The following is a 26,955-nucleotide window of genomic DNA, read 5'->3' as shown; positions in this document are numbered from 1 at the left end:
GCCATGACAAGGATTAGAGCAGTGATTAAGAAAGATACATTCTTTCTTATTATTATTAAGGTCAGTGATCACAAGTATCATTTGTTAATATGTAGGAATATGTAGACAACGCTAATTTAAATGTTATCTTTGGGGATCCCTGGGTGGCTCAGCAGTCTAGCCCTGCCTTTGGCCCAGGGCCTGATCCTGGAGTCCGGGAATCGAGTCCCACATCAGGCTCCCTACATGGAGCCTGCTTCTCCCTCTGCCTGTGCCTCTGGCTTTCTCTCTCTCTCTCTCTCTCTCTCTCTCGCTCTCTCTCTCTGTGTCTGTCATGAATAAACAAAATCTTAAAAAAATAATAAAATAAATGTTATCTTTATTCTGTAATTGATTTAGTTTAAAATTTGTTCCTGGGCAGCCCCGGTGGTGTAGCGGTTTAGCGCCGCCTGCAGCACGGGGTGTGATCCTGGAGACCCGGGATCGAGTCCCATATCGGGCTTCCTGCATGGAGCCTGCTTCTCCCTCTGCCTGTGTCTCTGCCTCTCTCCTCGCTCTCTCTGAATGAATGAATAAATAAATCTTTAAAAAAATAATAAAAATTAAAAAAATAAAATTTGTTCCTAATTCATCTGCGTCTTTGGAAGCTTAAAAATTGAACTATGAAATAAAACTATGAGTCTTTTACAAAAATGAATATTTTTTAATAAATGTATTTTTTATTGGTGTTCAATTTACCAACATACAGAATAACACCCAGTGCTCATCCCGTCAAGTGCCCCCCTCAGTGCCCGTCACCCATTCACCCCCACCCCCCGCCCTCCTCCCCTTCTACCGCCCCTAGTTCGTTTCCCAGAGTTAGGAGTCTTTATGTTCTGTCTCCCTTTCTGATATTTCCTACCCATTTCTTCTCCCTTCCCTTCTATTCCCTTTCACTATTATTTATATTCCCCAAATGAATGAAAACATATAATGTTTGTCCTTCTCCGATTGACTTACTTCACTCAGCATAATACCCTCCAGTTCCATCCACGTTGAAGCAAATTGGGGGGTATTTGTCATTTCTAATGGCTGAGGAATATTCCATTGTATACACAGACCACATCTTCTTTATCCATTCATCTTTCGATGGACACCGAGGCTCCTTCCACAGTTTGGCTATCGTGGCCGTTGCTGCTATAAACATCGGGGTGCAGGTGTCCCGGCGTTTCATTGCATTTGTATCTTTGGGGTAAATCCCCAACAGTGCAATTGCTGGGTTGTAGGGCAGGTCTATTTTTAACTCTTTGAGGAACCTCCACACAGTTTTCCAGAGTGGCTGCACCAGTTCACATTCCCACCAACAGTGCAAGAGGGTTCCCCTTTCTCCACATCCTCTCCAACATTTGTGGTTTCCTGTCTTGTTAACTTTCGCCATTCTCACTGGTGTGAGGTGGTACCTCATTGTGGTTTTGATTTGTATTTCCCTGATGGCAAGTGATGCAGAGCATTTTCTCATGTGCATGTTGGCCATGTCTATGTCTTCCTCTGTGAGATTTCTGTTCATGTCTTTTGCCCGTTTCATGATTGGATTGTTTGTTTCTTTGGTGTTGAGTTTAATAAGTTCTTTATAGATCTTGGATACTAGCCCTCTATCTGATACGTCATTTGCAAATATCTTCTCCCATTCTGTAGGTTGTCTTTTAGTTTTATTGACTGTATCCTTTGCTGTGCAAAAGCTTCTTATCTTGATGAAGTCCCAATAGTTCACTTACAAAAATGAATATTATGTTGGGATAAGAAATGAGAATTACATAGTTCTTAATAGAAAAATATAATCTCTGTAACTTGCTAACTTAAAACTTCTTAAAAGGACTGTTTTTGATATACTTATTGATAGTATTTTTTTCCTATGGCATAAAAAACTAGTTAAGCATTATGTGTAGTTTTAAAAATATATTATTTTGGGAAATATATTTCTAAAACACCTGACGATGTATTTTTTTAATTCATTTGAACAAATGTGAGGAGAAAGAATGATCATCATTGTATTAGGATTCTTTAGAGAAACAGGACAAGTAGTGTGTGTTTGTTTTATTGTTTGTCTGCTTATTAATTATGAGAAATTGACTTTCATAGTTATGGAGGCTGAGAAGTTCCACAAGGTGGCTCTCCACAAACTGGAGAACCAAGAAAACCAATGGTATAATTCAGCCCGAAGTCCAAAAGGCCTGAGGGACAGGGGACACAGTAGTGTAACTTCCAGTCCAAGGCAAAAGAATATGAGATGAGATGTCTTGGCTCAAGCAGTGAGGCAGGAAAAATGGGTGAATTCTTTCTTTCTCTGACTTTTGTTATATCCCAGCTGTCAATAGGCTGGATGATGAACCTTGGGAAGAGCAATCTCCTTTGCTGAGTCTGTAATTCAAGTGCTAATCTCGTCTGGAAACATCCTCACAGATACACCCAGAATTGTTTGATTTGGGAACCCCATGGCCAGTCAGGTTGACACATAAAGTTAACCATCACAATTATGCTTGTGAAAAATCTCTTGAAAACATTGTATTCTTTGGATTATATGCTCAATATACTTCAAATGAAAGGATATAGGGAGAAAACAGAACTTTTCACATAAGAGGTGCTACAACATTCATTTGTGCATACTTAAGTTATACACTAAATAGCTAGAGAATGGTGAGTTTTCACAAGCATAAATTACTTCCACTTTAATAAAACCTTATGTTGGAATTGACCAATATCATGAGTAATAGCAATGTTCACTGAAAGTCATGACTTTATTTATTTATTTTTAAAGATTTATTTATTTTAGAGAGAGAGAGAATGAGTTAGGGATTCTTCAAGCAGATTCCCTGCTGAGTGGGGAGCCCGAGGCCGGACTTGATCTCATGATCCATGAGATCATGACCTGAGCTGAAACCAAGAATCAGACACTCAACCAGTGTCCCACTCACCCAGGCTCCCCAAAAGTCATGATTTTGTAACATAATCCAATAGTATAAACATTATTGACAGTTGTCAACCTGACCAGTTGCTATCTAAAAAAGGGAGGGAACTACAGTTTAGTTAACTATATTTGTTATACCAAAACAACAGCAACAACAAAACCAAAATCTAGTGATTGAGCAAAATACATGTTTTTGCTCCTGTAAAAGTCAAGTGTCTGTGTTCATAGTCAGGAGGCAGCTTTTTCCAGGTGATGATTCAGGGACTGAGGCTCTTCCAATTTTGAGGTCCCTACATCCCACATGGTCTTCAGTCTTCATCTGGTTGCTGAAGGAGGAACAGACAGTATAGAACCTCATCTGCTTCTGTCCAAAATAGCCTACCCCTGGTTGATCCTGGTGTACATTCATGGACAAGATCTTACTGCAAAGTCACACCTACTCTGTTATCTGCAGAACCATCTGCACACCTGCTTCTCCATCCCAACTCTTCACTTTAGAAAGGAGAGCCTAAATGCCTTCTGGTCTCTGTTGCTGCTTGATTCCAGTTGGCTTATCAATGTTAAATCAGAGCACTTGTCATAGAGCACATCTTCTACCCTATAGTTAGCATAGTGCATGCTGCCAATATGAGTGATAATCCTCCTGAGAAAGATTTATGAATATATTGCTTGGGAATAAATCAACTTAATTAAAAATAATAAAAACAAACTGAAAACCATTCAAGAAGAATTCTAATCTAAAATGTGACTAGAGATTACAGGTTTCATCTTATTTTTGAGGAAGTGAGGGTTTTTTTTTTGTTTTACATCCAATAATTATATGTAATTTTCCATCATAAATATTACATTCATATATACATGGGTCTTGAGGAATTATTTAGGAATAATAGTGATGTATTATGTGTAAAAGATTAGTAAATCTCACTACAAATGATGCTAATAATTAAAATTATGCATGCATAATAAGTTTTTCAGTTGGGTAGGCAACTGAAAAAATGATTTGTGTTGTTTCATAGCCATTTATAGCCACATTAGTAGTATCTAGCATGTATTTTTCAAAGCATTAAATTTCAAAGTTTTCTGGCAATGTGATATTTGTATTCACTAGCACTTAAAATAGTTGAGGGAAAAGGTGGTTAATTACAGGAACACCCATGGTGTTGTATAATTGCTGAAAAGTGATTTCCATGTCTTGAGTGCTCTTGGGAACATTAAATACATCAGTGGGATTTCCAACACCTCTATGAAACTGGTAGGTTCATTTGCTATTTTATGTCTAACCTAAATGGATATTTTTTTCTCCACATACCTAAGGAAACCCACTGTAAGGATGGTTATTCTTCTTTCATTCAGATGTTTTTCCTTTATCTGAGCAATAAAAGGATATATGAAACAATGTTAAGAATATTTTTAGGGGCAGCCCAGGTGTCTCAGTGGTTTAGCGCTGCCTTCAGCCCAGAGCCTGATCCTGGAGTCCTGGGATCAAGTCCCATGTCGGGCTCCCTGCATGGAGCCTGCTTCTCCCTCTGCCTGTGTCTCTCTCTCTCTCTCTCTGTATCTCTCATGAATAAATAAATAAAATCTTAGAAAAAAAAAAGAATATTTTTAGTGGGACACCTGGGTGGCTCAGTGGGTTAAGTGTCAGACTCCTGATTTCGGCTTAGGTCATGATCTCAGGGTGGGGAGAGCTTGCCCTGTGTCAGGCTCTGTGCTCAGCAGGGAGTCTGCTTCTTCTCTTCCTTTCCTTCTCCTTCTGCCCCTCCCCCACTCCTGCACATGCTTGTGTGTGCTCTCTCTCTTTCTAAAGTAAATAAATAAATCCTAAAAAAAAAAAAAAAAAAAAAGAATGTTTTTGGTAATGCCTTCAGTTAGGGGTCATTTTGTTTAACTTCTTGTAGGAAAGCTTGAGTGGAATAAATATTATATTTTTGTACATCAAGAAAAATTATTCTGATCATTATGTTTTATTCATAAAACCATACACACATGTAGAGTACCTGAATTAACAACAGATACGATATCTGGGTGACCATACACACATGACTGAATGTCACCCAGATATCATACCTGTTGTTAATTCATGTACTCTATGTATGAACATAATTTGTCTATGCAGGAGAAGCCACTTCCAGAGATGAAGAATGAATGAATCTTTCAATAAATGACCTCACATATATAAAGAAGATGAATGAATAAATGATACAAATAACAGAAAGGGAGGAGAGTCAGATAAGGGACAATGGGCACAAATGACAAAATCTTTATAGCATCAGTTGGGTCCCCAGGTTTTGATGAATGGGAAGAATTCATACATCTAAAAGGGCCAAGCAGAGGTAATGGCCCAAAACCTGAAGATCAGAGGAACAGAGGAAAAAGCACAGAAGTAATAATGTGCATGATAAAATGCCTGTAGTACGGAAAAAAATAGTTTTAAAAAACATGATAGTGTGTGCTCAACCAAGCCTATTTGGGGTTAGAAGTGACTTGGGTACCAGTCTGCAACCTCTGAGTCAGGAGTGGAATGCAGGCTACAGTTTTGTTTGTTCTTTGCACATATATGTTAAGTTTTATAAGGCTGAATTTGTGTACACATGGAGAAAACTATAGTAATAATTACTGTATAGAAAATTATAAAGAAGAATTAGAGATTCTTCAAAATTCAATATTTATCTTCCTTTGAAAAAGCAAGCACTATCCAAAAGATAATAAATTACTTAGCATAAAAATTCAGGAATATATTAACATAAAACACTATGTATCACTTTAATATTACGCTGATTTATTAAGCCATAACAACTTCTGCTTCAAGCATGATGTAATGAAATATAATTTTTTTAAAATGTCTGAACTAAAAAAAAAAAGTCTGAATCTTAATAGAGTGTAAGTTTCTTTAGAAGAGGAACTGTCTGGGTCACCTGGGTGGCTCAGCGGTTGAGCATCTGCCTTTGGCCCAGGGTGTGATCCCAGGATGCTGGATCAAGTCCCACATCAGGCTCCTTGTGGGGAGCTTGCTTCTCCCTCTGTCTGTCTCTCTACCTCTCCCTCTCTCTCTCTCTCTCTCATGAATAAATAAATAAAATCATTAAAAAAAAGAAGAGGACCTGTCTGATTTATTTTTGTTTCCTCCAGAGCATTAGCACAGAGAAGCTATTCAATAAATGTATGTCTCATTGTGATTAGATTAATAAATGTCTTAAGACTTCATAAATCAGTAAAAGATTTCAATTGAGGAGCTGGTAAGGAAGTGCCTTGATTCTAAATGATAATGATGGCGAATATTAGACATTTTGGGGAGACAATGTACTTGACAACTTTGAGCACCAGGTAATTTTGCTCAGCAGGTGAGGGATAGATGAAATCACAAACTGGGAAGAATTTTAGAGAGAAAAAAAGGTAAAAATAAATCAGACAGAATTAAGGAGTAGAAATCACAGAATGTGTCTGAAATTACAGAAAAAAAGGGTTACTGTTATTTGCAAAAGTATGATTCCTTGATTAGGTAAAATATGAGAGATAAAATCAGGTTAAATTTATTTTAATTATAATTATGATTAAAATACGAGAACTCACCAGTGTACTTTATATGCACATACATACACACCTATATAATTTACATTATAGATAAAATATTCACATTATATAAATGATAGATAAGCTTTTGTTAATACTTAATCCTAAAACAATGTATTTGCTTTGGGGAAATCAGAACTCTGTCCCTTTTCCCTTACATAAAGACGGGAAAGTATTTATTGCTTTTTCTTTCTCAGGTTCACTCTGATCTTACAGAATATGCACTTTCAGTTTTATTTCAACAGAACATCCATGGATAGCTTGAATTTCTATTTATTTATCTTTGTCAACATTTTTATTTCCCCAATGGACATTTCCACAGAATCCATTTTTACTTCTATGTGATCAGAGGAACTCCATTGATCAAATTCAATAACATCCTTGGTGTAATTTCGGAGGAAATTACAGAGAGCACTTCAGGTTTACCACTTTCTTGGAGGGGAAATATTAACACCCTCACCTCTTGCTCCCAATATAAGATTCTGGGTAAGAGTGAGCTACTCATTTTCTGAAGAAGCATTAAGTCTTTTAGACTTCTCTAGTCACTTGGTAAATTACCTCTTCCATTGCCCAGAACAGTACTCAGAGATTTTAAGGAATTAATGTTTTAAAAATAGAAAAATGATAAACCCATTATAAGTGGTTTCCTTCAAATTTTATTTTAAATAAAGCTTATTATGTAAGTGCATGTACATATATAAATATATATATAAGTATATGTATGCATTAGTATTTATATAAAAGGATATTGGAGATTTCAGTTGTATATTTGTATTATTAGTTAGGCTACAGCAGGTTTTCTGGCTGTAATAGAAATCCAGCAAAATAGTGGCTTACACCAGATCAGGATTTCTCAACTTTGGCACTGTTGACATTTTGGACCATATAATTCTTGGAGATGGGGACTTTCTTGTGTATTGTAGGATGTTTAGCAGCATCACTGGGCTCTACCCACAGATGCCAGAAACAACCACACTGTCCCAGTTAAAATGATAACCAAAAATGTCTCGTAAACATCCTCTGGGGGCCAGGGGGGCAAAGTTGTCCCCTACTGAGAATCACTGAGCTAGATATAAATGTATGTCTCACACATAGAGAGTCAAAGCTGGCACAATGGCTTTGTTCTGCATTAGGAACTCATACTTCTCTTTGTTTTGCCATCTTCAGGACCTACCCTCATCATATGGGGCCACAGATCTTACTCAAGTATCCTGATTCTAGGAGAGCAAGGAAAATGGTGCTGCAAACTAACTGTAAAAAAAAAAAAAAAAGTTCCCAACTGAGGGACATTGGCTCTGACTAGAGTTTATGGATTTCCATGTTGTAAATACTCCTACCATGGCTGACATTAAACTACCAACAGCTTAATAACTGGCTTGCAAGATTACTGAATGTCTTAACAATCAACTTTTATAAGGCAGTTTTAGTGGGAAGCAGCATACCACAGACAGAAGAAAGGGAAAAAGGAAGGAGAAGGTACAGTTTTCTGTTTAACGGTAAAGTGAAGTTTCACTTCTGTTCATGCCGATGGAACAGAACTTAGTCATGTGTTCATCCTAGGTGCAAGGAGGCTGAAATTCCATATTTATTCTGGTCAGCATATATCCAGCCAAAGAATCAGGGAATTTATCACTAGGAGAGAGAGAGAGAGAGAGAGAGAGAATATTTATTACAGGAAAAATTTCAGCCTCTACTATAGTAGTATTTGAAAACTGACCAGAAATCTCAGTGAATTTTATTTAAGAGGATCTTAGAAATCTCAGCAGAAGAGATATATCACAGACTTGCTCCAACAATCAATGGTTCCTCATACAGCTAATATCAGAGGATCTGGGGGACTATTCTTGAATTTCTTAAATTGAAGGTACATGTGTCTCTAAAATTCTGTATTTTTAGCTCAAGTTGTTTGAATTTGAAGTTGGTCACCTATGTTCTTCACCTTTTGGACTCACTAGGAAATAAATACCAGAGAATTTTGGAATTAGAATAGGCTTAATGATGATAATGATAACAATTATAATAGATAACATGTGTCAGTCACTTTCTAAATATTTTATATATTTTATGCTAATTTAATCTTTACAACAACCCTACATAACAAGTACTGTTATTATCCTCACATTTGGATGAGGAACCTGAGGGACAAATAGGTTAAGTGACTTACCTAAAGACACCCAGTGAATAAGAAGTGGGGCCAGGATTCATAGAGATTATTCTAATTTTCTCTGTGCATTCACCTTCATTTCCTTATAGATCTCCTCCTATGTGGAGGAGCTGAAAAGTAAAAGTCCCAGATTCCTCTTCAGCTGAAGTTCTGGGTAGACCCTGCCCTCTGAGTCATCAACCTCACATCAGTGAAACAGCTCAATGGAGGCAGCATTACTAGTAAAAGCAGCTATTTCCTGGCCACATCTAAGGTGGTGTGACCTTAAAACCAAAAATCCAGTGACAACTCCTCCAAAATTTGCAGAGAATTGTAAGGATGACAATTTCTGTATTAATCCTGCTCTGCTTTAGATACTAAGGGTGGTTTGTTTCCTGTGCTAGACTTTACAGACAACAAAAACTGAGGCTGAAATGGGAGAAGCATGACTGTTCTGAGATCATAAAAAGCCAGATCTAGCATAAAACTGTGTTAGCATAGTAAGAGTTTCAGTGATACAGTGGCAAGTTGGATGTGAGTTTTAAAGATTTTAAAATTTATTTATTTTAGAGAGAGATTGAGAGAGAGAGAGAGAGAGAGAGAGAGGAAAGAGAGAGCATGAACATGTAGGGGAAGGAGCAGATGGAGAGAATCTCAAGCACACTCCCAGCTGAGTGTAGGGCCCAATGTGGGACTCAACCCAAGGATCCTCAGATCATGAACTGAGCCAAAACCAAAACTGATGCTTAACTGAATGAGCCACCTAGGCACCCCTGGCTTTGAGTTTTAGACTTAGGTTTGCCACTTACTGGTTCTGGAAACTTGGTAGGTTTTTCTTTTTGTTTTTATAATTTCCTCATTTGTAAGATGGAGATAATAACTTTTCCTTTTTAGGATTGTTGTAAAGATGGAATGATTTATCAGAGAGTCACTTTGGTGCTAATGACAGATCCAAAATAATAGTTGACTAAACAAGATGGAAGTTTGTTTCTCTGTAATGCAAAAGTCCCAACACAGTTCAGGCCTGGGATGGTAGTTGTCTGATCCTCAGAATCCAGGCTCCTACCCTGTTGTTTAACAATGATGAACATTTATCATCTAGTTGTGTCTAAGATGCCTATTTCCACATCTTAGCAGTGGGAACATATAGTTCATCTACTATTCTTACATGAAACAACAGGGTGAAGTTGTAGTCAGTGTGGTTCTTCTTTTAAGGACAAGATATAGAAGCTGTGCACATCATTCCACTCAGGCCCCCTTGTCTGGAAATTAGACATACTGTCACACTTTTGCTACAAGTGTCATCTTAAAATTTTAGCTACCAGCTGAGCAGTTATGGTCTCAATTAAAATTCTTAACTCAAGGCTTGGGAAGATGGCAGAGTAGGAGGACCGACCCTGAACTCACCCTGTCCCATGTTACAACTAGGTATCATCAGCATTCAAGTCAATAAACTGGAGAGCGATCCAAAGACTGACAGAACAAACTCCACAACTAAACATAGAGAAGAAGCTGCATCTGAAAGGGTAAGAAGGTCAGAAAGGCAGACAGAGACTGCCCACAGGAGGGAGGAAGCTGTGCAGGTGGAGAGGGAAGAGACATGAGCCCTTGCACCATGGAGCTCACACAGGGAAGACTAATCACCATAACATTTGGCTTTAAAAACCAGAGGGGCTAGGGATCCCTGGGTGGCTCAGTGGTTTGGCCCCTGCCTTTGGCCCCGGGGTGCAATCCTGGGGTCCTAGGATCAAGTCCCACGTCGGGCTCCCGACATGAAGCCTGCTTCTCCCTCCTCCTGTGTCTCTGCCTCTCTGTGTGTGTGTCTATCATGAATAAAAATAAATAAATAAATCTTAAAAAAAAAAAAACAGAGGGGCTGAATCACCTGAGTTTGTAAAACTAGTGGGACTTGGAGTCTGGAGCTTTAAAAGTCAGCTGATTCGGCATGAGGCAAGCTGGGAAGGTGAGTGATAGCTGGATCATCACGCTCAAAGAGACAACAGACTGCATGGACAGGAAATAAAAAGGGCAGTTTACACAAAACCAGGGGAAAATGGGAGACACATCTGTTTATACTGATTTCAGAGCACATTGGAGGACTTCAAAGATGAAGGAGCACCAGGCAATATTCCTCCCCCATCCTGAAGTATAAACACAGAACCACCTGCAGGAGGCAAGATGACACAGACACTTGCTACCTAACCTGCTATCAGTGCACGATGCCCACAAGATATCCCAAGGACTCGCCTACTCCAAGCCTGCTAGCCTCAGCCGAGTTCAGGGTAAATTTTGTTAAAGCTGTGTGCATGCCCCACACAGCCACTGGGTGCACAGCTGCTTCCACACTGCACACCCACCCCATGCCCAGCCACTGTCATGTGCTACACCCAGCCTCATGTCCCTGACTACCCTGGCATGCAGTCTCCAGCTATCACAGTACTTTGGGTGATACAGCATAGGAATAGTGGTCCAATACAAATTTGGTAACACTGTTGCTCTGCTCCCAAGTTCCCCAGAGGGAACACCCCCTCAGAACTTGCCTACCTGGGTCTCACTAACACCACGGAGAACAATCACAGCTCACAACAGGCAGAGAGTCAGGGAAGACGACTGCACTGAAAGGAAAAGTGACTCAGATACAATAGCAAGGAGTAAGCATCACACATAGGGTACTCTCTTGAAGTGCCAGGTTCTGGTGAAGAGGGGACACTGCATTGCAGGAGCTCTTCTTCATAGAGTTACTACTTTCAAGAGCAGAAGCTGACTTTCTGACTTTTTCTAGACATAGCTGGCTTTCTTCACACACAGAAATAGACACAGAGAGGCAGACAAAACAAGGAGAGAGAAATGTATCCTAAATGAAAGAGCAGGAAAAGGCCACAGCCAGAGATATAAGTAGCGTATCTGATAGAGAATTTAAAGCAAGGATCATGAGGCTACTCACTGGACTTGAGAAAAGAATAGAAGACATGAGTGAGACCCTTAATACAAAGATAAGACATGACATAGCAGATAATAAAAGGCTCAATAAAATGAGAAGTAAAATGAGAAACACACTTGATCGGATGAACAGCAGGTTGGAAGAAGGAGAGCAATGAGTTACTTGGAAGACAGAATAATGGAAAGTAGTCAAACTGAACAAAAGAGAGGAAAAAGAATTACACAAAACAAGAATAGACTTAGAAAACTCAGTGGTTTCTTCAAATGTAGTATTTATATTATAGGAGTACCAGAAGAAGAGAGAGAGAAAGGGACAGGAAATTTATTTGAAGAAAATGTAACTGAAAACTTCCCCAATATGGGGGGGGGGGGAGGGAAACAGATATCCAGATCCAGGAGGCACAAAGAACTTCCATCAAATCAACAAAAACAGATCCACACCAAGACACATTGTAATTAAAATGGTAAAACACAGTGACAAAGACAATATTTTAAAAGTAACAAGACAAAAATCAGTAACTTACAAGGGAAAACTTATAAGACTAGCAAGAGACTTTTCAACAGAAACTTTGTAAGCCAGGGGTGCTTAGGTGGCTCGGTCAGTTAAGCATCTGCTTTTGGCTCAGGTCATGATCCTGAGGTCCTGCGATTGAGCCCCACATCAGTTTCCCTGTTCAGCGGGGAGTCTGCTTCTCCCTCTCCTGCTCCTCCTGCTTGTGGTCTCTCTTTCTCTCTCTCTGTCAAATAAATAAAATCTTCTTTATTTTTTTAAAAAAAGAAACTTTGCAAGCCAGAATGGAATGATATGATATATCCAAATGCTGAATGGGAAAAATCTTCAGCTGAGAACATTCTATCCAGCAAGGCTACCATTCTGAATAGATGGAGAGATAAAGAAATTCCCAGACAAACAAAAACTAAAGAGTTCATGACCACTAAACCAACCCTGCAAGAAATATTAAAGGGGATTTGTTGAGTAGAAAGGAGAGACCAATGTAGAGGTAGGAAACACAAAAGCAATAAAAATAAATATTTCTGTAAAAAAATCAGTTAAAAAACTCACCAAAAAAAGGGTATTAAAATATAATAGCTGGGCAGCCCAGGTGGCTCAGCAGTTTAGCACTGCCTTCAGCCCAGGGCGTAATCCTGGAGACCTGGGATCGAGTCCCATGGTCGGGCTCCCTGCATGGAGCCTGCTTCTCCCTCTACCTTGTCTCTGCCTCTCTCTCTCTCTCTCTTTCTCTTTCTCTCTCTGTCTCTCATGAATAAATAAATTAATTTAAAAAAATAAAATATAATATAATAACATATACCTAAAATGTGGGGAGAAGAGGAGAAAAGAATGAATTCAAACTTCATTTACCATTTACTTTATAGACTGCCGCATGCAGAAGAGATTATATGCAAATCTAATGATAATCATATATCAAAAGCCACTAATGAATATGCAAAGAATGAAGAGAAAGAAAGCCAAACATATCATTAAAGAAAATCAAATCAGTAAAACATGAAAGATAAGAATCAGAGAAAATATTCAGAAACAACAACAACAAAACAAGTAATAAAATGGCACTACTAAATACATATCAATCAGTAATTACTCTGAATGTAAATAGGTGATGGGAGTCATTAAGGAGTACATTGTCATGATGTGTACTAGGTGATGTATGGAATGGTTAGATCATTATATTGTAAACCTGAAACCAATATAACTATATGTTAAATAACTGCAATGAAAATAAAAACTTTAAAAATATTTAACTTTATTACTAATAGTATGTAAGAAAGATATCATGACCATAGGGGATGACTAAAGTCTCTGCCACAGATGGGATAACATAGGCTAAGCACCTGGTACATGTACAGTAATAACACACATTCATATTGGCATCCTCTATTTTATTGTCTTAGGATCTTTTATCTCCTAGAGATAATATTATTCCAGATTTTGGTTGCAAAGGTAATAGCTTGGAATTCTGTTACCTGAACATTTTAGGAACTATGATTTATCTCTAAATCAAGAATGTGACATAGATTCCAAGCCAAACGCTAAGAGAAAGTGTCATTGTCCTTATAAAATGCTTTTGTGTTCATATATTCTGTTGCAGAAAAATAATAATAAATCATGACATTCTGGAAAGTTACTGGGGCCTTATACACATTTCAAGCTCTATGGCAATTCCAGGTGGCATGTTTGCTTTTGCAGAACTCTGAAATCCTTAATGCTGCTGATGGCTATAAAATTGTTCTTTTTTTTTTTGTTTGTTTGTTTTTTTATATAAAATTGTTCTAATTATTTCTTTCAAACAATGAATTCTAGAGTTAGCAGTAAACCTAATCAGTAGAACACTGATTCAGTTCGGTTGAGTGGCCTAGTAGCTCATCCAAGAAGATTTTTTATATCTCACAATTTTAACTTTAATAAGTAAGAAGAAAATAGGGAAATCATGGGAATTGGAATGGAATGGCCCTTAGAAAAATTGTGTAGTGAACAAGCTTGTCTTCAACATTTGCCCATATTCCTTTTTAGGTTTCCTTCTTCCTTTCCGTGGCAGTGCCCATTCCTCCAGGTTTCCGCTCCTCCAGGTGTATCTCATCTCTCGGTCTTGTTGGTAAAGAGCTAATTACCTAATACTACTCCCACTTTGGAGATGAAGCGAACTCTTATCTCAAAGACATGAAACCCAAATGCCTGAGAAAAGGGTACCAGAAGTATTTGGGATAGAAGATTTTTCTTTGTACTCATAAACTTACACCATGTTGGCAGCAATTCCCCATATATAGAAGTACCACCTGGTTAGATTTACTGGAAGCTATTTCTATTTTGGAGGCAAAATTGGCATGTGGATATAAGGATAAGTAACTAGGCAAGGGTCATTTAGCCTGCTTACGAGACTATTAAAATATTTCAAAAAGTTTGGAGTGGACCCTGGATTATAGTTGTTAATACTATTATTCTTGATGAGAGCAGAAAGAGGAATAGCCATACCTCTCTGAGAATTTTCTTTTTTTTTTAAGAAAAAAAAATATTTTATTCATGAAAGATACAGAGAGAGGCAGAGACACAGGCAGAGGGAGAAGCAGGCTCCATGCAGGGAGCCCGACGTGGGACTCGATTCTGGGACTCCAGGTTCACGCCCTGAGGCAAAGGCAAATGCTCAACCGCTGAGCCACCCAGGCATCCCTCCCTGAGAATTTTCTATTTCTGTAGTCGATCATACCACATGGAGTATTTGAAGTGGCTCTGCCTAGAGAAATGGCAGAAATCACCAAAGATATTTAAGGGGCACCTGTGTGGCTCAGTTGGTTAAATGTCTGCTTTTGGCTCAAGTCATGGTCCCAGGGTCCTGGAATGGAGCCCCATGTCGTGCTCCCAGCTCAGCAGGAGTCTATTTCTCCTTCTCCCCACGCTGCTCATGCTCGTGCTCTCTCTCTCTCAAAGAAATAAACAAACCAACAAATAAATAAAATATTTTTTTAAAGATATTTAAATACCTTCTCCTGCTTCCTATATGGTTTCACTCTCTATAAGTGGGTTCAGGGGTAATTTTTTGTCCTCAACACTTGGACCAATGGCTGGAGAACTAACTGCTGATAGAAGATGACATTTTGGGGGGAAATTTTTAAAAATATTTTATTTATTTATTCATAAGAGACACACAGAGAGAGGCAGAGACACAGGCAGAGGGAGAAGCAGGCTCCCAGCCTGTTGGGGGACTTGATTCTGGAACCCCGGGATCACAACCTGAGCCAAAGGCAGATGCTCAACTGCTGAGTCACCCTGGCATCCCTCCACTCTACAATTCTTAAGGAAAATTGTGAAGTGACTAAAATGCAGATGTTTAAGATTAAAAACCTAAATGTTGACTTTGTAATATGAAGTCCTTTTGTTTTTAGTCAGGGTGCCATTCTTGTAGATTTTAATTCTATGGGAAATATTGCTCCTCTCAAAGATTTAGCTTGGGTGCATCGTACCTATAAGGTAGAGATGTGTGGCTAAGCAGTCACCCATAGGGAAACAAGGCTGCAGGCAGGCAGGAGCTTCACCTCACACCTCACACTCAGAATTTCCAGGGTAAACAGCTTGGGATCATGTTCCAGACTATCCTCTGCAATAAAAAATTATCTGGCCTAAAAATGTCAACAGTGCCATGATACCTTGTTAAAGATGAAGAAACTAGGCCCACACAGACTAAATAATGTGTCCAAGGATGCGCAGTCAGCAGGTGGCTGTGTGGCACTTGGCACCTAGAGGGTTCTGAATCAGGAGCCTTCTGCATCCAGTCTGGAGTGAAGGCCCAAGTGCACCTCAGTCATGACAACACACCCAGGTTTGCTTTTTTTTCTTCTAAATTAAGCACTCTTGTTTAATTTTTCCCTACTAAAATTGAGTTCAGCTGTCATAAAGAATATATAGAGCTTGGCTTATTTTTCCCCCAGTGTGATTTCATTTAAGCATTGAAGTTTGGCTCGTTTTTATTTTATTTTTGGACCAGGATTGAGGTACCTTTATAAATGATTCTTAGATTAGCTCTCTCTAATTACGGATCAGTGCACTGTGTTCTAGATTGTGTTCAGTCATTGTGATTTATCAGCCAGTGATTTATCCTAAGTGTCTATCACTGTCTCTTGTCATCTTTTTCCTATCACTTCTTTCCCCCCACTGATTTTAATTCAGAGATTTCTTTTGATCCATGAATAATGCTTTTTAAATGACTAAAATCACCCAAAAAAGGATGGGATGTATTTGAGAGGGCAAAATTCAGGTCTGATCATATATTTGACAAATAAGGAACAAATAGGTGGGGATGCCTGGGTGGCTCAGTGGTTGAGTATCTGCTGTTGCTCAGGTCGTGATCCCAGGGTGCTAGGATCAAGTCTCTCATCAGGCTTCCCTCAGGAATACTGCTTCTCCCTCTGCCTATGTCTCTATCTCTCTCTGTGTCTCTCATGAATGAATATATAAAAATCTTAAAAAAAAGAAATTGGTGTACAGAATATCGTATGAGAAAGAATAAATAAAATATGAATAACACCTTTTATGTTAATAATATGTGGTTATATTTCCATTTAGAAATTTTACTTCTATACATTTTCAACTGAGAAATGATTTGATATGATTTATAAAAGACTCATTTTACAGAATTTATAAATCTGGAAAATAATGTAAGTTTCTTAAGATGTATTTCATTAGATTTACAGTCTTTTTGGCTTTGCATTTCTCATCATCTCATATTTGGAATACCTTCAATCCTCTTAACGGGCTCGTCTACTGCTAATGAAATGTCCCTCACATTTTTCCTCCATCAGAGTACACGTTCTAAAATTTAAATCTGATCATATCATTATCCTACTTAAAATTCTTCGACTATTTCCATAAACTTTCCAAAGCACTTCTTGAAACATGCAAGACCCCCACCTACCCAGCAAACCCCCTTCCTTCCGGGCTTCCCTTACTCAGGCCAAATGGAACTATTTGTAGTTTCTTATACAAGCCAGCCTTTTTGGTGCCTCGCTACATTTGCATTTGGAGTAGGCTCATTGCAGACTGTGTACAAATAAACTCACTTATTTTCTAAAATGCAAATAATGCCCCTTCTGTGAAATGTCCCATAATAACCTCTATATGCTTCTATTATAATATTTAACTATATTGTATTTTAATTATCTATTTACCCATCTGCCTTGTCTACTAAATGTTGAATTCCTCCTCAGCAGGGCCTTCCTTTTTTTTTTTTTAAGATGTATTTATTTATTTGAATACATGCATCTCTGGCCCATGCATGGATTGCTGTGGTGATGAACGCTTTGAGATTTATATAAGTCTTTGGGCTTCAACTCACAGGGGTTCTTCATATTCTGAGGGAAAGGGCCAGTTCCCAGACAACCTTTATTTGAAAGACACAGAGACAACGAGAGAGAGAGAGAGAGAAAATATATATATAGAGAGAGAGCATGAATGGAGTGAGGGGCAAAGGGAGAAGCAGACTCCTACTGAGCAGGGAACCAGATACAAGACTCCATCCTGGAACTCTGAGATCATGACCTGAGCCAAAGACAAAGACAGATACTTAACTGACTGAGCCTCTTTTTTTTTTTTTTTTTTTTTAAAGATTTTATTTATTTATTTGAGAGACAGAGATAGAGAGAGATAGAGAGAGAGGGAGAGAGAGGAGGACCTTCCTGATCATGTTTGAACATTCCCTATTTTACATTCTGGAATATAGTAGATGGTCAATGAATTTTTTTTAAAGATTTTTTTTATTTATTCATGAGAGACACACAGAGAAAGGCAGAGACATAGACAGAGGGAGAAGCATGCTCCTCACAGACTGGGGATCACACCCTGAGCTGAAGGCAGATGCTCACCACAGAGCAACCCAGGTGTCCCTCAATGAAAATTTTTTGAGCAAGAGAATGAATAAGAAAATACATGTTGAATATATCAAATTACACTAGAGTCAAATTTAATCAATTTCAAGCACTCCTCTTGATCTCTTAACCTTTTTTGTTGTTGTTGTTAACACATTCTGTAAAGAGATTTATCTCAAAGATATGTTGTAGAATATTTAAAATGTAATTCAGGTTATTATTACAGGCTAAGCAAAATTACCTATGTTCATTTTTGTGAGTATTGGAATATTTTGATAAGCAAATAGAATATAGAAATGCATTCAAAATAAACTCAAATAGCATGACTTGAAGTGCTGTTATCTCAAAATTTCATTACTCTGCAAACATATTTTCAATGTTCATCAATCTAGTGGTAAATTACTACTAGAACAATATTTTAGAATCTCACTTCTAAAGAAGTCTTTTACCAGCTAGAAGGAGGCTAGTTTCTGCTGAATGATTTCATATTTTATGTGTATATTTAGAGGACTAAATTGAGCTTAGCTTTAGTCATGCTTACTTTAAAGGGAAAAAAACCAATAATTTTCTTCCAGAAATGTCCTTGTGGTCATTTTCTTTTCCATATAATTAGTTACCTGTGAGAGCCCTGTTATTTAGTTAGTATTCGTCATAATTTCCTGCCCTGAGAAAATCTCATACATTAAATTCCAGTTTTGCAGAGTGTTTGCTGCATAATGTTTACAAAAGAAAATGAGGAAGAAAATTACATTATGAGGAATAGCCCTACTGTGAGGTATTATTTTTAAAACAACAGAAAATGTTACTACAACAGAGGTGGTGAGAAATAGGATAGCCATGAAGAAAACAGGTAACATTTTATCAAACCAAATTCTGATGGAATGAGTCAAATCAGTGTGCTGGAAGTCACTTCCTGTTAACAGACCTTCACACACCCAGGGGTCACCAGAAATGGGAGCATCTCAATTTTACTCTCAACTTTATCATTGATTTGTGACTTTTGTTTGTAAAATACGAAGAAATGGTTGCTTGCTCAGTACTGTCAAGGCAGTGTTTAAAGGAGCTATGTGAGCTTCTTCTGACAAGTGTAAAGTCATCCCTCTTTTTAGAAGTAGTGGATTTAGAAGTAGTAGTAAGATCAGGGCTCACTAAAGACATGGGTCAAAACAGAAATAAACCAACACTATGGCAAACTCTTGAGGGAGAGCCAAGCTTTAGGAGAAATAAATAGGTACTTTACCTTGACCCCAGATCATTTAAAAACAAGGTAACTAAAAAATAGTCCTGAGAATTATTGTTTAGTATTTTCAAATGCATTTTTAAAGTTTATGTCAAAGAGCTAACATCCCATTGAAAAGAAAGCTTTAGTTATTTTAAATAATGTTAAGAGGTTATGTCTGACAGCAATCCACTGGAGGGCAGTATATAGCAAGAGTTATGGCTGATTGCCTGGAATATTGATTTGTTTCAGAATATAAACTGAATATCACATTACAGCTTAATTTTAAAAAATGACACACAGTCTACTGTCTGTTTTAAAGTTTAAAAAGATTTCCTACATTAGGTGCCTGGATAAGTCTGCATATTTCCATTTGGTGTGAAGAATGATGGGGCTGATTATTTGTTGAAAGCATTTCTGTCTTCCTGACAAATCAAAGTGTGAATTCAAGTTTCTCTACTTAGTTGAGCAGTGATGCATTGCAGTCTGGCTAGACTTTAATTTATACTGTTTCCCTAAGGAAAGAAACCAGGTTTCCAGAGACAGCTGTCATTAATTGAAGTTAGGTCACACCACCTCACATGTCTTGACCTCAGAACATGGAGTACAGTGGTCTTGATCATATCAGCTGCTGTATAGCACATGTTTCCTTAACAAAATGTATTTAATTTGATTTCTGAGCATCAATGACACATCTGTGAGAGAGAGTTTAGAATTCAAATTGCCATTTAACTGTAAATAAATATTACAATTGATGAAAACTAGCATCTTTTGCTATAATAATATCTTTCTCACCTATAGTTCCTTCCTACCTCCAAAAATTCATCCAGTCACTCATATTCCATAAATTTACTCAATATTTATTGTTTTCCTACAATGTATATGCTCTGCAAGCCCTGGGGTTAAAGATGAGCATGAAATTTCTGTTTAGAAGAATGGAATAGGACATAAACTCTCAGAATATTAGGACTTGGTGAGCCTTAGATGTCCTCAAATAATAATAGCAGGTATGTGTATAGCAATCTGAACCAGGCACTTGTTCTGAGCTATTTTCATAACAACCTTGTGAGGTAAGTTCCATCATCATCATCATCATCATCATCATCATCATCATCATCCCATCATTATCACTACCATCATCATTACCATTATCATCATCATCATTCCCACTTACAGATAGGTACATTGAGGCATAGGAAGATCAAGTCCTTTGCCCATGGTCACACAGAATGAATGACAGAGCCAAAATCTGCAACTTGCTCCAGACCCCATGCTCTGAACAACTGATGAATATATTTAAGAGGAGAGGTTCCAAGTGAAGCAAAAGTCAGCTTGGAAAATAGGTAATTTAAGGATGGTGTTTTGCTTTTGTGAGAGATAAAATGTACTAGACAATTAAGGAAATGTTCTATTAGGCTATTGCTCTAGGGAGAATGCTCATTAATGAATGTCTCAAAAAAGAGGGAGAGAATTTAGTAGTCCAGACAGGACTCTCCCTTAACATCCAGAAGAAACTCTGGCCCATGCATGGATTGCTGTGGTGATGAACGCTTTGAGATTTATATCAAGTCTTTGGGCTTCAACTCACAGGGCTTCTTCATATTCTGAGGGAAAGGGCCAGTTCCCAGACAACCTAGAGTCAGTCCTAATAGGGATCTGGGCAGTGATCTAGACAGATTATACGGAAGATAAGAAAGACCTTTTACAACCACTTTTTAAAGCAGGCCAATAATCTAAGAAAAATTTTCCATATTAACTGAGAAGACAAAAAGTCTGTCTTTATACTAGTATAACGTTTGTTAGGAAATTTTTTTTTAAGATTTATGTATTTATTATTTGAGAGAGAGTGAGAGAGTGCACACACACTGGGTGGGAGGAGGGGGTAGAGAATCTCAAGTAGATTCCCCACTGAGCATGGAGCCCAACATTGGGCTCCAACTAAGGATCCTGAGGTCATGACCTGAGCCGAAATCATAAGTCATATGCTTAACTGATTGAGCCACCCAGGTGCCTCTGTTATAAAATTTTTTGAAAATCTTATAAATAAATTCATTGTGGTAGGCAGGAAAATGGCCCCTCCAAGATGTCCACTTCCTAATTCCTGAAACCTGTGAATGTATTATGTTACAGGACAAGAGGGAATTAATTCCATTGCAGAGGGAATTAAGGTTACCGATCATCTGACCTTAAAATAACAGAATTATCCTGGATTACCTGGTGGACTCAATGTAATCACAATGGTTGTTTAAATGTGAAAGAAAGGCAGAGGTGTCAATGTCAGAATGATGTAATGTGAGAAAGACTAACTGGTTATTACTGGCTTTGAAGATGGAGAGAGGCCATGAATCAAGGATTCCAGGCAGCCTCTACAAGGGTAAAAGGAAAAAAAAATCGATGGTCTCCTAGAACCTCCACAAGGAGTGCAGCACTGCTATCTTGATTTTAGCCCAGTGAAACCCATTTTGGACTTTTGTACTGTTTTAAGCTACTTAAGTTGTGGTAATTTGTTATAGCAGCAAAAGGAAATTAATATGCCCATCAAATGTTAGTCAACTTTGACCATTACAAAAAGATAAAAAAATCCCTTTTAGCATACCCTCCACAACTTTTTGTATTCATTTGGGTTTTGTCCTACATTTTTCTCTTCTTATTCTGAAGCAACAAGTCATATTACCTTAGAGCAAAACTACTCTCATCTCCTTAACACAAACACATCTCTCACAGTGCAACTTCTCAAAGTGGCAAAAATGAACGTGTTCTTTAGCAGACCCAAATACATACTCTCTCTGTACCAAACAAATAAGAGGCAAAAATATAACCACAATTATGCTTAGTAACTAATGTTTCAGTATTCTGTTTCACCTAGAAATGATCTAGGCATCTAGTAAATGTTAACTTTATTTATTTATTTATTTATTTATTTATTTATTTATTTATTTATTAAAGACAGACAGAGAGAGAGAGAGGCAGAGGGAGAAGCAGGCTCCATGCAGGGAGCCTGACGTGGGACTTGATCCCGGGTCTCCAGGATCATGTCCTGGGCTGAATGCGGTGCTAAACCACTGAACCACCCAGGGATCCCCTGTTAACTCAATTTAATATCAATACAAGGTCTTAAGTCACCTAAAAATCTTAGAAATTATCTTCAAGTTGACATATTACAGAACACTGATGCTGTTTGTAATTAGGAGTCTGCCTAAGTTGATGTTTGGCTGCTGTGGACAAGTTGATAGGAAAGACCACGTGCTTCCTTCTTTGCTACTGGTGGGAAGTTTAAACCATGCCAAGCCCCTGCCTACATGCAGGAATTTCACTCCAGCCCCTCCCCTAGCCACCATGAAAGACCCATGCCAGTCTCCTTGTTCTCTTTCAAGCCACTTTGAACCTGTTTGGGAGGCCTGCCCTGCTCTCTCCAGAAAGCCTCCTAATGTGAGTAATATTCCTACCTTCTTGGTCTTCCTGTGGCATGATCAGTTTCCAGTCTGAACCACATTTTGGGTGGATATCCATTGTTTCTTTGCAAGAGTGTCTACAAAACTGTTGAAATAAAATTTGTCAAAATTATGATTCAGTTTTGGTTAAATATTGGTTAAATGTTAAAATAAACATTTTTTATAATCTCAACATTTAGTAGAAGTAGTATCTTTTTCAATCAGCAAACCTGCAAATGTTTAGGAAAAATATACTAAATAGAAAAAAGGTCTACATGTATATTATACTTAACCTTGATCTAATAGAAAATATGTAGCTGCTTTTAATTAAATCAAAATAATGAGTCTTGTTTGCCAAGGATTTACCTAAATTATGTGCACATGAATTCTTGAAACATTTGTGGGCTCAATTCTATAACGATACCTCTTTTTTAACATTGAAAATATTTGAGGTTTAATTTCCTTAAATCCAGATATTTTGGGAATATTCAGCTTACATAAGTGCTTTTTATCACTAAGTCAATCAGAGTAGGGCTCCTTTAAGAGATTTTATAATCTAAGTTATTAATACCATGAAGGATAGGAAAATGCTGTATACTTACACAGTGAGATATAAGGACCTTTTCGAATTACAGATATATAAACAGACAGACACAAATAGAGAGCTTATAACTTTATTTTAAAAAATTCAGTCCTGAGTCAAGCATAAACACAGAAACAAAATATCACTGGTCTAAATAGGGTTTTATTCGTAGTGGGTATAAATTCCTAGTTGATTTTAACTCAAGACAGGGAAAAAGATAAACAGAAAAGATGAACACACCACATTCGCTGTCTTTCAACCAAGAAAACAAGATCCCTATAAACCACTGATATATTTACAGAAATCACAAAATGATCAGACCATGAAAGCAGAAGAATCTAGCACCAGATATGAAACAAGTACTCAAAAGGTATTGAATCAAATCTTCATCATGGTATGAATGGACAAGAGTCCAGAACACAGGATTAGGAACCGAGCTCACTTTTGGCTCTCTGGATCACCACACAGGACTGAAGCACAATGGCTCTGAGGGGGTCTCATTACCTGGTAGGGGTAAACAGGATCCTGAGGCAGGGACAAATAATATCTGAGTTGTGGCACCAAACCCTGAAAGACAAAATGCTCCAGACAGTTAAGGAAATAGTTTTATTCAGGCCATTGCAACAGAGACAACATTCATTCTGATAAAGATCTCAAAGATGGACAAAACTTGGAGTTTTATAAAACATGAGAGTCTTTGAGGAAGAGTAGAGAGGAGTCTTAACTCAGAGACATGGTGGTCTTTTGCAGTTACCTGGTTAGTTGTTTAGCCATTTTGTCCCTTCTCAAACAAAGAATTACAAAAGGATGGGGAGGTTTCTCAGCTGTCACTGCTCTCAGGAGCACAAGGCTCAGATGAAGTTCAAAATTGTTACTTTATAATAAGCCCTTTGCTTCATCACCTCTTTGACCATGGAACCATGACACACATAGGCAGATGGCATAACCCCTGGGAGGGCTTTCTATGACTTGTAAAACATCAGATACTATATGGACATTTTCTATCATTCAAAAATAGTTTTATGTACTACATGACTATGTATTTAAAGATTGTTTTAAAAAGAAAAACACATTTGTTGCTTATAAAAAAATTTTGACTCAGCATGAAAAGCAAATTACTAAACAGAAAACCGTCTTTTAATTTAGTTTTCATTTAACTTGCAGGGTGAGGAGTTTAAGTGATCTTAAGAGCAAGTAAACATATCCTAGAAGCATCTGCTATGACTGAGGGATGAACACTCGCCAGGACTTCCTGGGAGTCTACTTAAAATGAGCAATTTTAGCTTTCTCTCAAGAGGAGCTTTGTGAGAGGAAGGGCAGAGGAAAACTTTGTTCAGCATCTGTGAGAACATTAGGGACCGAGGGAGATTAGATATTATGCATAACAGTTTGAAAAATGTTGAACAAGTTAGATTGCACCAAGGTGGCCCCTGGCATTTCAGTCTATAAAGTAGCGAAAACAACTCAGCAAGCTGATAGAAACCATAGACTCCTGCAGAGCAGTGTTTCTGCCGAAGCCTAATAATTCAAAATGTAGAAGTTTTCAGAAGTGTTCCTTATGTGAGGAAAATGGGTATTGTTCAATTGTTGTTTAGGATTCTATGGATGTCGATTAGATCAAACTGGTTAATCATGACATTCATGATTATTTTTATCTATTTTAGAAATCTACCTTTTCTATCCATTCTGAGACATGTGTCAAAGATCTCCTGCAATGGTGAATTTGCCCATATCTCCTATCATTTTTTTGCTTATATTTTTGAAGCTATGCTATCAGGTACAAAAGAACTTAGAATTGCTTTATCCTTCTGGTGAGCTGAAACATTTATCATAACAAAAGCAGTTTATCATAGCAAGAACATTTTTGTCCTAATTTCTATTTTGCCTAATACTGCGTATATTAATATAGCGACCCCAATTTTCTATTGGTTGGTAATTGCCTTATATAACTATTTCTATCCTTTTATTTTCGACTTTTCTTTGAGCCCCTTAGGTGGCACTTCCTTTTTGCATATAGCTGAACTCCCACTCCATACATGAAATTTTCTGCCATTTAACTGAAGCGTTCAATTATTTTCATGAAACCATTTAAATGTATTATAAATACTAATATATATGTACCCATACCATATTATTTTGTACTAGAAAAACTTTTTTCTCAATCTTTCTTTCCTATTTCCACTTTCATTTCTTGTCTATTTCTTTCTTTTTTTTTTAGAGAGAAAGCCTTTTTCTTTAAAATTTTATTTATTTATTCATGAGAGACACACAGAGAGAGAGAGAGAGAGAGAGAGAGGCACAGACACAGGCAGAGGGAGAAGCAGGCTCCATTCCATTCAGGGAGCCCGACATGGGACTCGATCCTTGGTCTCCAGGACCACACCCGGGACTGAAGGTGGCGCTAAGCCACTGAGCCGCTGGGCTGCCCCTTTGTCTATTTCTAAATAGACTGCAAGCTCTTTCCTGCTTCTACCTTTTCCCTATGTTTACTCTTAAACTCAATCTGCATATTTAACTTAGAGAATGAAAACTTAGTCAATATTTTTTATCATTCTGGGTCCAACCTGGAAAAAGAGCATCATTGTACGTCTCTTGGTACAGGGAATTTAATACAGGGACTTGGTTACAGAGGTAATGGGAATGCTAAGAAGCTGCATAGAGGATACTAATTCAGAGTCGAGTGAGAGCAAGTTGGCCTCTGCTTCTGTGGTTGGAGAGGCAATGGAAAGAGAAGCCCAAATGATATAAATGGTACAGCTTCCGATTAGGTCTTCAATTCCTACTAATCTACATTCAGTATCTTTCATCTCTTTGCTATGTTCTTTGCATTCTGGGAAATTTTATCCAATACATTCAAGCTCCCTAATTCTTATCTCAGGTATGCTGTTTAACCATTCTAGATAGCTCTAAAATTCAAGTATTAGAACTTCACTTTGATTCTTCAAAAAAAAAAAAAATGCCATTTATTTTTCTATAGTCTCTTGCTCCTGTTTTGTTCCATATTTTTTTTTCCTTTAAACACATTTAGCATAATTATTTTGCATTCTGGACTTGAAAATTTTAGTGTTTTATGTTTTTGCAGGTCTGATTCTGTTTTAGGTTGTTTTTTCTAACTCTCATTCATGGTAACTTATTTTCTTACAGATTTTAGTACATTTTTTATTGTAAACTTGTGTTTGCTAGAAGTTTTTCTGAGAATTCTTTAAATCTGGGCATGAGTATGTATTCCTTCAAGGAGTATTTATGTTTGTGTCTACCATTTAAATAAATAAACAAATAAATAAATTTATTTCTGTAAAATTTTATAAGGGGGCTTAATGCTCAGTCTTCTGATTTTGTTTAAAATTGGTATTATAAATTTGCATAGACTTTAAATTATAGTTTTTGGTTTGTAATTTTCAGGGCCATGAAAAGATTGCGTATCAGACCCTAAATCCACATGAAGTCTGGCCAGTGATTAAGAAATCTCAGGGCAGACTTTTTTCTTTTTTTCTTTTTTTTTTTACTTGTATCTACAACCGGACTGAAAGCTTTCTTGACAATTGCTTTTGTGGAAAGGTTATTTTTTCCCCTAGTTTGTCTTGTTCATTGGAGTATTTTTCCTCCAGAATCCTGACTTTAAGTGAATGACCTTTGATCCAGCTCCCTTCCCTACAAAGGCCCAAGGCTTTGTCCCCTGCCCCACTTGTGCTCTGAGCTCTAGGCTTCAGGGTGGGGATTGCTCCTAAGTATCCCACAGATTTAGTGCTCATTTTCTTCCCTCATGCTTCTGCT

The 26,955-nt window shown here is 37.6% G+C and overlaps 1 long non-coding RNA gene across 1 annotated transcript in view; it reads right to left on the bottom strand.

Moving 5' to 3' along the window:
- The window catches only part of LOC140619985 (uncharacterized), a 69,167-nt gene extending 45,416 nt beyond the window's left edge, over positions 1-23,751 (bottom strand). Inside the window, exons 1-2 of the long non-coding RNA XR_012019743.1 lie at positions 23,686-23,751; positions 22,614-22,704 (exon numbers count right to left, since the gene is read on the bottom strand). This is a non-coding gene — a long non-coding RNA (uncharacterized lncRNA). The remainder of the gene's footprint in view (positions 1-22,613; positions 22,705-23,685) is intronic.
- Positions 23,752-26,955: the final 3,204 nt, after the last annotated feature.

This window comes from Canis lupus, chromosome 28, assembly GCF_048164855.1.
Source record: "Canis lupus baileyi chromosome 28, mCanLup2.hap1, whole genome shotgun sequence".
Taxonomy (NCBI): Eukaryota; Metazoa; Chordata; class Mammalia; order Carnivora; family Canidae; genus Canis; species Canis lupus.
This window is presented reverse-complemented; position numbering and strand designations above follow the sequence as displayed.